This window comes from Saccopteryx bilineata, chromosome 1 (genome assembly GCF_036850765.1).
Source record: "Saccopteryx bilineata isolate mSacBil1 chromosome 1, mSacBil1_pri_phased_curated, whole genome shotgun sequence".
NCBI lineage: Eukaryota > Metazoa > Chordata > Mammalia > Chiroptera > Emballonuridae > Saccopteryx > Saccopteryx bilineata.
In genome coordinates, this window is record NC_089490.1 from 57,279,462 (window position 1) to 57,291,916 (window position 12,455).

Sequence of the window (12,455 nt, forward strand, 5' to 3'; positions counted from 1 at the left end):
TGTCTCTCCCTGTTTCCTGCTTCAGAAAAATACAAAAAACAAACAAACAAACAAACAAAAAACAAAAACAAAAAACTAGAAATATTTAAGTGATATTTTCCAGAGAGGGCGTTGTGCTCTGGCAAGGGTGAAAAGCCTAAATGCTGTAAATTAGGTATATTCCAAGTCGTGGCAACACAGTGAGAAAAGGAAGCATAATGCTGTCTTAAATAAAAGGAATTTGAGCTGAAATGTGGAGCCTGAGTAGGAATTTAATAACTTCTCAGGTGGGTAAAGAGCAGGAGTAGAGGGGTAGCAGCAGCAAGATTTCTAAACATTGGAAACAGGTATTCTTCCACTGCGATTGGAGGAGCTGGAAGGGAGAAAGGAGGGGCTAGAGATGAAGGTTGAAAAGTATCCTGGGAGCAGGATGGAAAGAGCCTTGGGAACTGTGTTTCCTTTCATTGCTGTAATAAATAGACACAAACTTAGTGGCACAAAACAATAGAAGCTTATTATTATAATTCCATAGCCAGAGCCAAAAGAAGTCTTATGGCACTAAAATCAAGATACAGGGGTCCTCAGGTTATGGCAGTCTCGACATATGACATCTCGAGTTTATGATGCTCACACCCTTAAAAACTTTTAAAAATTGAGACATGAATGTTTTGGCCATTAGTGTCGTACTTACAATCTACGTGGGCAAACTAGTTCCAGACTAGCCTGGAACAATTCTTTAAGGAGGTAGAGAGGCCTGCAACAGATCCTGTACCTTCTACATCAGCTGCTTCTCGACATGAAACACCTGTAGTACAGGTGGAATCATCTCCAGCGTCTCCTGCATGTTCCTTAGGCAATCCTGACTCACCTGACCCAGTGTCTCCAGCACCTTCTGCAGGTTCTCCTGCCTCTCCAGCTTCCTCCTCCCAATAGGATCACTCTCTACCACCTTGTAATGCCCCTTCCAGTGTGCAAGCCAACCACAGAAATAAAAGTAAGGAATTTTCTTTACACTTGTTTTTTTTGTCATTTTTTCTGTTACAGTATATTTATGTCCTTTTCCTTTTTCTGTGGCTTAGTTGTATTTTTATGTTCTAAATTATGATTTTACAACGGTGTTAGGATAAGTGACTTAGGCTAGGGTGTGTTTTGACTTACACCAAAATTTGGGTTACGTCACTGTCATAGGAACAGAACTGTGTTGTAACCGGAGGTCCACATGTATCTCACAGCTAGTTCATTTTGGAAGTTCTAGAGGAGAATCCATTTGCTACCTCTTCCAGCTTCTAGAGGCTGCCTGCCTTCCTGGGCTCTTGACCCCTTTCCCACAGCACTCGAACCTTTCACTTCTATCACCACACCTCTGTCTGCTGAGACCCACCTGCTGCCCTCCTGTAAAATGAAGTCTGGTTACCTTGGGCCCACCCAAATAATTTAGGATAATATCCTATCTCGTGATCCTTAATCATATCTTCAAAGTCTATTTATCCTAACATAGTCACAGTTCTGGGAATTAGGATGTGGACATCTTTGTGGGGATGGGGGTATACATTATTTGGCTATCATAGGTAACATGCTATTGAATGTAAGAGTATCTATAGGACTATCAGAAACAATTATAGGTTTCTACACTCGGTCAGGTTTTCATATTAGAAGATAGCAATGTCTGTAAGGTAGAGACAAAGCTTTTGGACAAGTCCAGGTGAGAGGTGGTGAGGATCCGAACTGGGAGGAGGATGATGAGGATGAAGGAACATAAAAAAGTCATAGCAGAACATATTCAGTCACTCTGAATGTAAAAATGTGATTTTCCCCCCACCCATTTCTCTCCTGAATTAGAGGAAGAAGAATGTGATTATTTCTTATCCCTTGGGAGTGTTCTAAGACTGAGCCCTCCATGGCCTTAGAGAAAAACATTTAATGATTTTGGCTGTTTTTGATTTAGGCTCTACATGTAATGATCCCTTGATGTCTGTATGTGAGAACATGGAGCACGGAAAAGGACAAAGAGATCGTGGCAATGGGGGACACTGCAAGAGAAGCAAGAGATGGGCTGTGCCAGATGGGACCCCAGAAGCCTGGGGACAAACCCAGAAGAGGTGGCCAAGAAGGGGAGAAGCCCAGGGGCAAGAGAGTAGGCCTAAGAAGGGACATGAATCCTTTTCTGTGAGGGCCCAGCTTTCACTTAGCATGAATTCCCTGCCTGATGAGGCAGAGACACTTTTTAGCTCAGCAAATCCTTTCAATTTCTTCCTGGGAACACAAGGAGTCTATGTAGTTCAGTCCCCAGCATCTAGGTAAGACCGAGGGCTTGGTCTGGCCAATGTGATGTGGATGAAAGCAGTGAGTGCCACTTCCTGGCCTGGGATATAAGAAATCATCTGTGCTTGATCCTGCTTTCCCTGGGGACCCCACGCATGTAAATGGTGACTATGCAGGATGGAAAGGACTTGGAGGACATGGGCCCTGGAAAGCTGCCTGATGAGACGCATCTGCGTTGGACTTTGCATAAATGGGAAATAAACCTTTTTTTGTGTTAAGCCACTGACATTTGGTATATATGTGTTAATGCAGCATAGCCTCACTTGTCATGACTAAAACACAACTCATTTTGCTTTTAGTTCCCAAGAGAACACCACTTTGGGGGCTCCATCAGCAGACCCAGTGAGTGAATAGTAGGCAGGACATATTGGAAAGAATTTTCCGGGGTTCTTCTGATTGTTCCCTGGTTACACCCCACTGAAACACCTGGCTCATACTTACTTGTGCACATAAGGTCTATCCATGCCAGAGACTTCTGAGATGGGTCAGCAGTTAATGACACCTTAGAAACGCTGCATTATTATTATATTATTGTTGTCGTTCTAATATTTAGAATTAGAATGAACAGAACCCACAAAAACGCTGCTCACTGCTTTCACAGACATAATCCCCAAAGTTGACTTTGTTCTGGATCCTCCAGTTTTGTTTTGTCTTAGCCTGGGTTCCCCCTCCCCCAAGCTGAGCCTGAAACAAAGACCCTTGTGTACGTAGTTTATTCAGCATGTCACCTCAGGGAGCAAAAGTAGGGGACAACGGGAAAGAGGAGGAAACTACTGGAAGGATATTTTATCAAGTTATTCACCACTTTTCTAGACAATGAGGGCTTGCTCCCACCATGGCCTGCTGAGGAGCATATAGATGGCTTCAAAATTGTCTACCAAACAAGTTTATTTTTAAGTGAGAGGAGGGAAGATAATGAGACAAACTCCTGCAGGCACCTCGACCAGGATCCACTCGGCAACCCTGTCTGGGTCCGATGCTTGAACCAATCAAGCCATCCTCAGTGCCAAGGGCTGATGCCTGAATCAATCCAGCCACTGGATGCAGGAGGGGGAGAGGATAGGATGGGGGAGAGGGAAATGAAGAGAAGCAGATGGTTGCTTCTTCTGTGTGCCCTGACTAGGAATTGAACCTAGGATGTCCATATGCCAGGCCAACGCTCTATCCACTGAGCCACTGGCCAGGGCTATACCAAACAATTTAACAAGGAGAACTATGTATTTACCCATCGCCCACTGATTGAGGGTGACCCCGCAGGCAGTAACTCCCCTGACTTGGCTGTGGGTTGGAGCTACGGAGCAGTCTCCTAGGGTGTTGGAACTTCCCTGGGCAGGCAGAAAAGTTGCTCAGCTGATGCTGGAAGCACAATGCTGTCAGGGTCAGGCAATGGAAGCCTATATAGCACTGTCTGCCAAAAGCAAGGAAGGCTGTAGACAGTGCTGAGGCTGAGAAGATATGATGGACCAGCAGGTATCTGATGCACAGCCCCTGATCTCTTTATGGGGAATCCTTGGGGACATGAATTTCTTGCTCGTATCTTCCATTTCCTAGAAGCTGAAAACTGCTGGTACAGTCTGTCCTCTACCTGACCTAAGTGCACCCCGTCAGTGAGTGGGAGACTCTGAGGGGCAGGCTGTACACACCGTGAAAGGTCCTGGCAGGATCAAGTTCCCACAGTTGTGAGCAAATTGATAACATCCTCTTATAGTGGCAAGGACATCCCCAGACCTTGAAGTCTGAGAGAGCATAGCAAGGATGGGGCACTGTGAAGGTCCGTCTTATACAGCAGCAGCCCAGGCAGCAACACTGACTGGGCTGCTCAATGGGTCACAGTCTATATTCCCTGCTACAAGCCCCTTGAGTTTCTTTGTTCTTATTATTCTTTCACTCAAAGTCCAGCATCCTTTTGGGCCTATGAACCCCTGGTGTTCTTATAATAAATAGAACAATCAGTGAGCAAGCTAGAAGAGAAGGGGGGGGTGGAGCAGGGTGGAGGAATAATACCTCCCTAAGCATTCAGGTTTAAACTCATTGTGTGAATCTCCATTAATTTGTATAACAAACTATTGGATTTAACTTCCAGTATATATTATGTTTATTATATGTATTTATGTGTATTATGTAGATTTATGGCACATTTTTAAGTAGAATAAAAGCACCTATAGAAACCAGCTCTGGCATAATCTTGCTAGAATTAACAATCATTAAGAAAAAAATCTTTCTCATTTCTGCCTCAGCAGCTATCAGTAATAGTCTTATAAAAATAAGAGTCTCCATGTCTGGTTCTGGCCAGGTAGCTCAGTTGATTGGAACGTTGTCCTGATACACCAAGGTTGCAGCTTTGATCTCCGGTCAGGGCACACACAAGAGACAACCAAGGAATGTGTGGATGGGTGCAACAGCAGGACAGTTTCTCTCTCTCTCTCTCTCTTTCTCTCCCCCTTCCTCCCTCTCTCTAAAATCAATACAAAAAACTTGTTTAAAGAGTCTACACTTCTGATTTTATTCTGACTTAGAGATTGTTCTTGGTTCTGTTTCAATCCAACTTACCTTTAATGATAGCTGATAAAGAGATAGCTGAAAGCGGGGATTGAACACACCATTTACCTCACCTCTATCCTAAAATCCCACTTAAACCAAGGTAAAGGAATGGAAGACAGAATATATGTTCAAGGGCAAAGAGAAGAGGACTGAAAGGAGGACTAGTAACTGACACATCAGTTGGACGCAAGCTGACACCTGAACCAGTAGTGGGAGAAGGTGACAACCAGATTCACGCTGCAGAGCCCAGGGAGGCCGCAGGAATCAGAGGTACCAAGTACCTCTGAACAGGAGAATGTGGAGAGATGCTGAAAACAAAAGAATTAGTTGAAAGTCTATATTTGCAGCAGTTTGACAGTTGGAAATATACCATGTACCAGGCAATCGTCCCTCCCCCACCACAGCTGGATCTTGACAAGTTCCGGATTTGACAATAGGCACAGCTGAGGTGTGGGTGAGGCACTTGTACTGAAATGATGGAGGGATTAAATGTACCTATTGTAAGGATGCATCTTACACTCTAAAAACTTTTGGTAGATTCTAAATAATCAGTTGCCAAATTAAGTTCCAAAACTACTACTACTACTACTACTACTACTACTTCTTCTTCTTCTTCTTCTTCTTCTTCTTCTTCTTCTTCTTCTTCTTCTTCTTCTTCTTCTTCTTCTTCTTCTTCTTCTTCTTCTTCTTCTTCTTCTTCTTCCTCTTCCTCTTCCTCTTCCTCTTCCTCTTCCTCTTCCTCTTCCTCTTCCTCTTCTTCTTCTTCTTCTTCATTTTTCTGAAGCTGGAAACGGGGAGAGACAGTCAGACAGACTCCCGCATGCGCCCGACCGGGATCCACCCGGAACGCCCACCAGGGGGCGATGCTCTGCCCCTCTGGGGCGTCGCTCTGCCGCGACCAGAGCCACTCTAGCGCCTGGGGCAGAGGCCAAGGAGCCATCCCCAGCGCCTGGGCCATCTTTGCTCCAATGGAGCCTTGGCTGCAGAAAGGGAAGAGAGAGACAGAGAGAAAGGAGGGGGGGGGGGTGGAGAAGCAAATGGGCGCTTCTCCTATGTGCCCTGGCCGGGAATGAAACCCGGGTCCCCCGCACACCAGGCCGACGCTGTACCGCTGAGCCAACCGGCCAGGGCCAATATAGCTTTTCTTAGCTACCATTTATAACTTCAGGCACCCCTAGGGCTGAAGCCTTCCTGGCTCTTGATAATCCTCTGCTCTGGGAAGAGGATGAATCCATGACCATGAACCCCAGCCCAGGAAAGGAAGCCTAGCCTGCTCTCCCAGATCAGCCACCCAGACACTGTGCGTTCCAGCAAGTACCTCCAGTGCTCAGCTCTGGTTGTTAATATTTTATAACACAGTGCTTTTAGAGCACAGTCTCTGGAGTCAAGTTGCTTGGGTCCAAACTTGAGCTTGGACAGTTACCTGCTTAGCGATCTTAGACGAGTTACTTAACTTCCCAGGGCCTCTGTTTCTTCTTTAAATGCTTCTGAATCTTTGATAGTTATAATATGCTAAGGACTTACCTCAGGTTAAAAAAAAACAAACTCATAAAAATAACATTGTGCTTAAAGACAGAATTTTAAGAGCTTTATGTTTGTGACTCCTCAAAATTCATATGTTGAAATCCCAATGCCCCAGTGTGATTCTAGATTGGATTCCAGGTCAGGAAAATTAAAAAAAGAAAAAGTATAATAAGCATTACTAAGATAATTGGTAACATTTGAATATGGACTGGGATTAGATAATAGTCATTGTATCAATGTAGACTTTCCTGAGTTTGTTAATTGTGCTGTGGTTATAAAAAAATTGTTCTTGATTTTAGGATATACACATTATATTTAGGGACAAAGGGGCATGGTATCTACAAGTTAATTTTAAATAATTGAGAAAAAAATGTATCTATCTACAGATAGAAAAATAAACGAAGTGGAGAAAAATGTTTAACAATTGGGGAACCTAGGTAAAATGCACGTAAGAGTCTTTGCAATCTTTTCATAAGTTTGAAATGCTACAACATTAAAATTCATAAAAAATAAATATACTATGGAGAAAAGATTTCCTCCTGGATATAACCTCTTCCAGGTGGCATTCAGTGAGTAAGGATAATCCTTGTAGGCCAATTTATACTGTCATTTCCTCTTTCCAAACTTAGAGAAAACTTGATTTTCAAACCATACCCAGTGCTATAATCAAAGGCAAGATAAGTCCAGACTCTCAGAGCCCACTGTATCTGTGAGTATGAAGGAGGGAATCAACTAGTTTGTGAGTTATTTTTCTGATAATATGTATATTTCCTGCAGGTAATTTTAAGTAGTATCTGCTATAGAACAAAATGTGGTAGAGTGTGCTAGCAGGCACACCAATATTCATTCTTCCTTGGTAATCAACCTTCTAATTTTTAGGTAGGGCTAGGGTTACTCACAATAAAAGCTAAATTTGCCAGCTATCCTTGCAGCTAGGTGTGGTTATATGGCTAAATTCTGACCAAAGAGACTAAAAAGGAAAGTTAAAAGGCAACCTCTAAGACACTTCCTCAAAAGACATCAGTCATGCCTGACCAGGCGGTGGCGCAATGGATAGAGCATTGGACTGGGATGCGGAGGACCCAGGTTCGAGACTCCGAGGTCGCCAGCTTGAGCACAGGCTCATCTGGTTTGAGCAAAGCTCACCAGCTTGGACCCAAGGTCGCTGGCTTGAGCAAGTGGTTACTCAGTCTGCTGTAGCCCCACGGTCAAGGCACATATGAGAAAGCAATCAATGAACAACTAAGGTGTCACAACAAAAAACTGATGATTGATGCTTCTCATCTCTCTTCTTTCCTATCTGTCCCTATCTATCCCTCTCTCTGACTCTCTCTCTGTCTCTGTTAAAAAAAAAAAAAAAAGACATCAGTCACAAGCCATTTTCCTCTTCTTTGTCTCTCCTACCACAATACTAACTGGAATACGGACATGATGCCAGGATCTCTAGCAGCTGTCTTGGGCAACAAAGGAAAGCTCCATACTGTAAGAATAGTGGGAACAGAGAGAGGGGAGAAAACTGTGTGGTTCCTTGAATAAAAAGAGCTGTCCTACCCACCCTGGAATGTCTAGTAGACTATTTTATATGAGAGAAAAACAAGCTTTCATTTTGCTTAAGTCACTACTAACTTGAGTTTTTATTGTGTATCATGCAACAAATGATGTATTTTTTTAAATAAAGAGCTAAGGTCTGAAATAGACTCATAATTTCTATGAAGTTTTCAGAAAAGAGTTCACTCCATGAGGGTGGGTCCCAACAATGTATCTCTCCAGAGCCTAGCAGAATCTTCACATAGTTTCAGCTGATAAATATTTTAGAATTAATGATTTTTTAATAAAAATAACTCTAGAATGTTGCCTACAACATTAGAAACTCATTCCAATTTGGTATTATTTTGATGATAACAATTTGCTTCTAAGATCACATTAAATATATTTCTTTCTCTATAAAAAATTTGATCCATGCAATCCTTATCTAGTATTCCAGCTCATTAAAATTTTAGAGAGAATTTTATTATTATACTTATTTTAATTTTGTGATTATACTATTTTATGATTTGTTTCCATAGCATTCTCATTAATGGATCATAAAATAAAGTGGATCAGGCAGTACAGGATGAGTTATGCCAAAGAAACAAACCACTCCAAAATGGTCACTAGTTTAAAACAACAAAAGTTTACTTCTGTCAGCAGAGGATCCTGTTTCATTTTGTCCTCATTTAAGCTGATGAATCTCCTCCACCCAGACAAGGGATAGGGAACATACAAATTGCCCAATGATTGTAAAAGAAGCTTCCATTCAGAAATGAGACATGTCCCTTCCACTCACATATCATTGGCTAAAGAAGTCACAGATCACACCTGACTTCAAGGGGCAGGCTAGAAGTACACCAAGCAACATGTCAGGATGAGCATTCCAGAATTATTGGAGAACACAACCACTATCAGATACAGCATTTCATAATTAAGTCTGACCTCATGTCTTCTCATTTTAGTCTTCTCCTGAATTTGCTTTCAGTAATTTTTTTATTTTATTTATTTAATTTTAAATATTTTTTATTCATTTTAGAGAGATGAGAGAGAAAGGGGGATGGTGGGCAGAGCAGGAAGCATCAACCTGCAGCCACTTTCTCTCTTTGCCCTGAGCAGGTAAGTCCACAGCTTCGAACTGGCGACCTCAGCATTGCAGGTCAATGCTTCATCCACTCTGCCACCACAGGTCAGGCTGTTTTCAGTAATTTTTAAAGATAAGAAAGCTTTGATTGGTTAATAGAATAAGCAAACTACATTTATTATGGAGAGTAATATCTTCCTGAAGAGACAGAGGATTGGATCTAACTCTTCTAATCTGCCAGTATTTGCTACCTCATGATGAAAACTAAACATGGCTTCTCAAAGTTTTGTCAGTGAAGTCTATGTTATCTTAGGTCAGTGGCTCATTTAAGTGTGCAGGACTCCTGGGAATGTCTAGAATGCAGGTAGGTCCACAAGATGCTTCCTTTTCCAGACATATTTGCTTATGACCAGCTTTTTGCCATGCAATTCAACCAAGACAACATACTGCAACAGATTGAATGCAGAGTAGACATGAGAATCCAATCCTCTTTTATTAAGCCAGACATTAAAGAGATTTGCAAAAAATCAGTCTGGAAAATATATTCTTATATAAATAGACATTTTATGTTAATACGCAATGGATAAGTATTATTTTAAAGGTTGAAAATTTCTCCCTTTTAATTTTTAATACAGTAGATATAGATAGGTATAAGCCAAAGGAACTTGGAGCCCTCAATAATTTTTATTTTAACTTTTTTGTTTTGAAATAATTACCTTAAATAATTTTCAAGAGTTTAAAGAGGTCCTGAGACTAAAATATGTGAGACCCACTGTCTTAGATAATAATTCCCTTCTTGGTAAATTTCAATTTTCAAAGGAAAGAACTACTAAATAGTACTTTCTCTACAATGAAGATTTTAAGGACCAACAATATAATGATGACAATTTGTATTTTCCTATACAAAAAACACAACATTGTGAAAACAACCCATTGTTGGGAGGGTAGTTTGACCTATGTACATATATTGAAATACCAAATCAATTACAGTTATATTACAGAAGAATACATTCAGTTAATCTACTCAGTACTACCTGAGACTGGAACCCATCACTAAATGAGGATACATACAACTAGAAATAACTAAAACTCACCTAAAAGAAGTTAAAATTAAAACAAGAAAATTCATATTCTCATATAAGAAGTCCAGATGTTATATGTTTTCACAGATGGTTATTTGATAGGCTCTTCAGCATCAAAACATTCCGGAATCTTTACATCCTTCCAATCTGCTAGTTTCAGAATCTTGGCTCATGTAAGCACTTGTTAGCCCAAATTCCTGATACCAAAAGTAAATACAAGATCAAGAGGTAGAACATGGAGGAGCGATGTGTTTCTTTACATGATTTTCTTTTAGTCAGCAAAAAAAACTTCTCACAGAAGCACTATGGAACCCTAACTTCTTTTCAAATATCACTGATCAGAATTGGATCACATGACTGCTCAAACCAATCATTGGCAAGAGGAATGAGATTATCATGATTGGCCAATCACTATTCTCTCTTTGTGGCTAAGAAAGGACCTAGCTTTCCCCAAAGCATGTAACTTCTTAATATTTGCACAAAATTGAGGTGCTTTTAGCACAAATGGGGGGTGGAGCTATGGGATAGGAAACCAGTAGGTTCTAACACAATCATAGCAAATGAAACTTCTCATCATAATAACTGAGACTCTTATGGGATAATGGGTAAATTTCAGAGAAGTTTTATAAAAATTATACTTGCATTAAAAATATACAAAGCAGCCCTGGCCGGTTGGCTCAGCGGTAGAGCATCGGTCTAGCGTGCGGAGGACCCGGGTTCGATTCCAGCCAGGGCACACAGGAGAAGCGCCCATTTGCTTCTCCACCCCTCCGCCACGCTTTCCTCTCTGTCTCTCTCTTCCCCTCCCGCAGCCAAGGCTCCATTGGAGCAAAGATAGCCCAGGCGCTGGGGATGGCTCTGTGGCCTCTGCCTCAGGCGCTAGAGTGGCTCTGGTCGCAATATGGCGACGCCCAGGATGGGCAGAGCATCGCCCCCTGGTGGGCAGAGCGTCGCCCCTGATGGGCGTGCCGGGTGGATCCCGGTTGGGCGCATGCAGGAGTCTGTCTGACTGTCTCTCCCTGTTTCCAGCTTCAGAAAAATGAAAAAAATATATATATACAAAGCATTAAAAATATACAAAGTCTTAATTCTTAAATCTTCATTGATAGCTCATTATTAACTTTTAGTTTTCTGTAAATCCCCATATATATTTATTTCAATAATAACAAAGTCAGTTATACTCAACATCATACAACCACATTTTTGTTTTCTTACCTAAATTGTCATGTATGTGTTGTTGATATATTTATATATATCACACCTTTTAAACTTGAAACTTTCAGTTAAAATTTAGCTCCCAATTAAATTTAGAGATATTTACATATTTAAAGAATATAAATTTCATTCCATAATACAGTAAATTCTCTAAGTAACTAACAAAAATCAGAAACAAATGGAGAAAAACACTATTCAATACTCCTTCCTTTTATGAAACAACCCATATACCAGCTGTGTCTGGTCTTCCCCTAATAGTATGAGTCAACCAGGGAAAGTACATATTTTCTGCTATGATTTAGTGTTGTCTGGCTATAGCAGAAATGATTTATAGGTCATTTAAGAAATGGTCCTCAAGTCTTTTTTCCTTCAAGTCTCAGCTTAAATGTTCCCTCTTCAGAGACCTTCCCTGACCACGCTGTTTAAAAGAGGACTCCTCCAATTACTTTGTATTAAATCACTCTTCTAATTCTGTCTATAGCACTCTTGCAAATCTATAATTATCTTTTGGGACTTATTTTCTGTTTCCCATTTAGAATATAAGCACTATGAGAGCTGGAAAATGTGTTGGCCTTATTCTATATTGTATGCACAAAGCTTAATAAAGTGCCTGCAACAGAGTGGCTGATCAATTGATATTTGAGTCTAGTTTTCTTTTCCAAATTATCTTTCTATGTTATGCTATATTTTAAAAGCAAAATTTAAAACCAGATCCTGGTGTTTATTATATTTTGGGTACTGATATTTAATAACATGCACTATTAAAATTATATAGTTGATGGATATTTAACATAAGGTATCAGATGTCGTAAAATATAGGTTAATTTCTTTTATGTTAAATGAATACATTTTTATATACTTTATTTTTATTTTATATAGTTTATTAGGTATGAAAACCTGTTTAGGGCCAACACAGAAATTTAGAAATGTCTGGAAGCGAAGCCATCAAGAACTCACAATAGTTTATTTGCCCAAATCTAAACTTCTGAAAATATTTTGTATCTTCAATATGCTTGGAATTGGAACTGCCTCTCAGGCCTTTCATTGTGGTTTTAATAATATGCATCCAACAGTAACTGTAACATAGAGCATGGAATATTTTAAGCCTTTTAATAGTATACAATATTGTTATTAACCAAGTAAGAAAGTTTCTGGAAGAGTACAATGAAATCTGGCTGTTT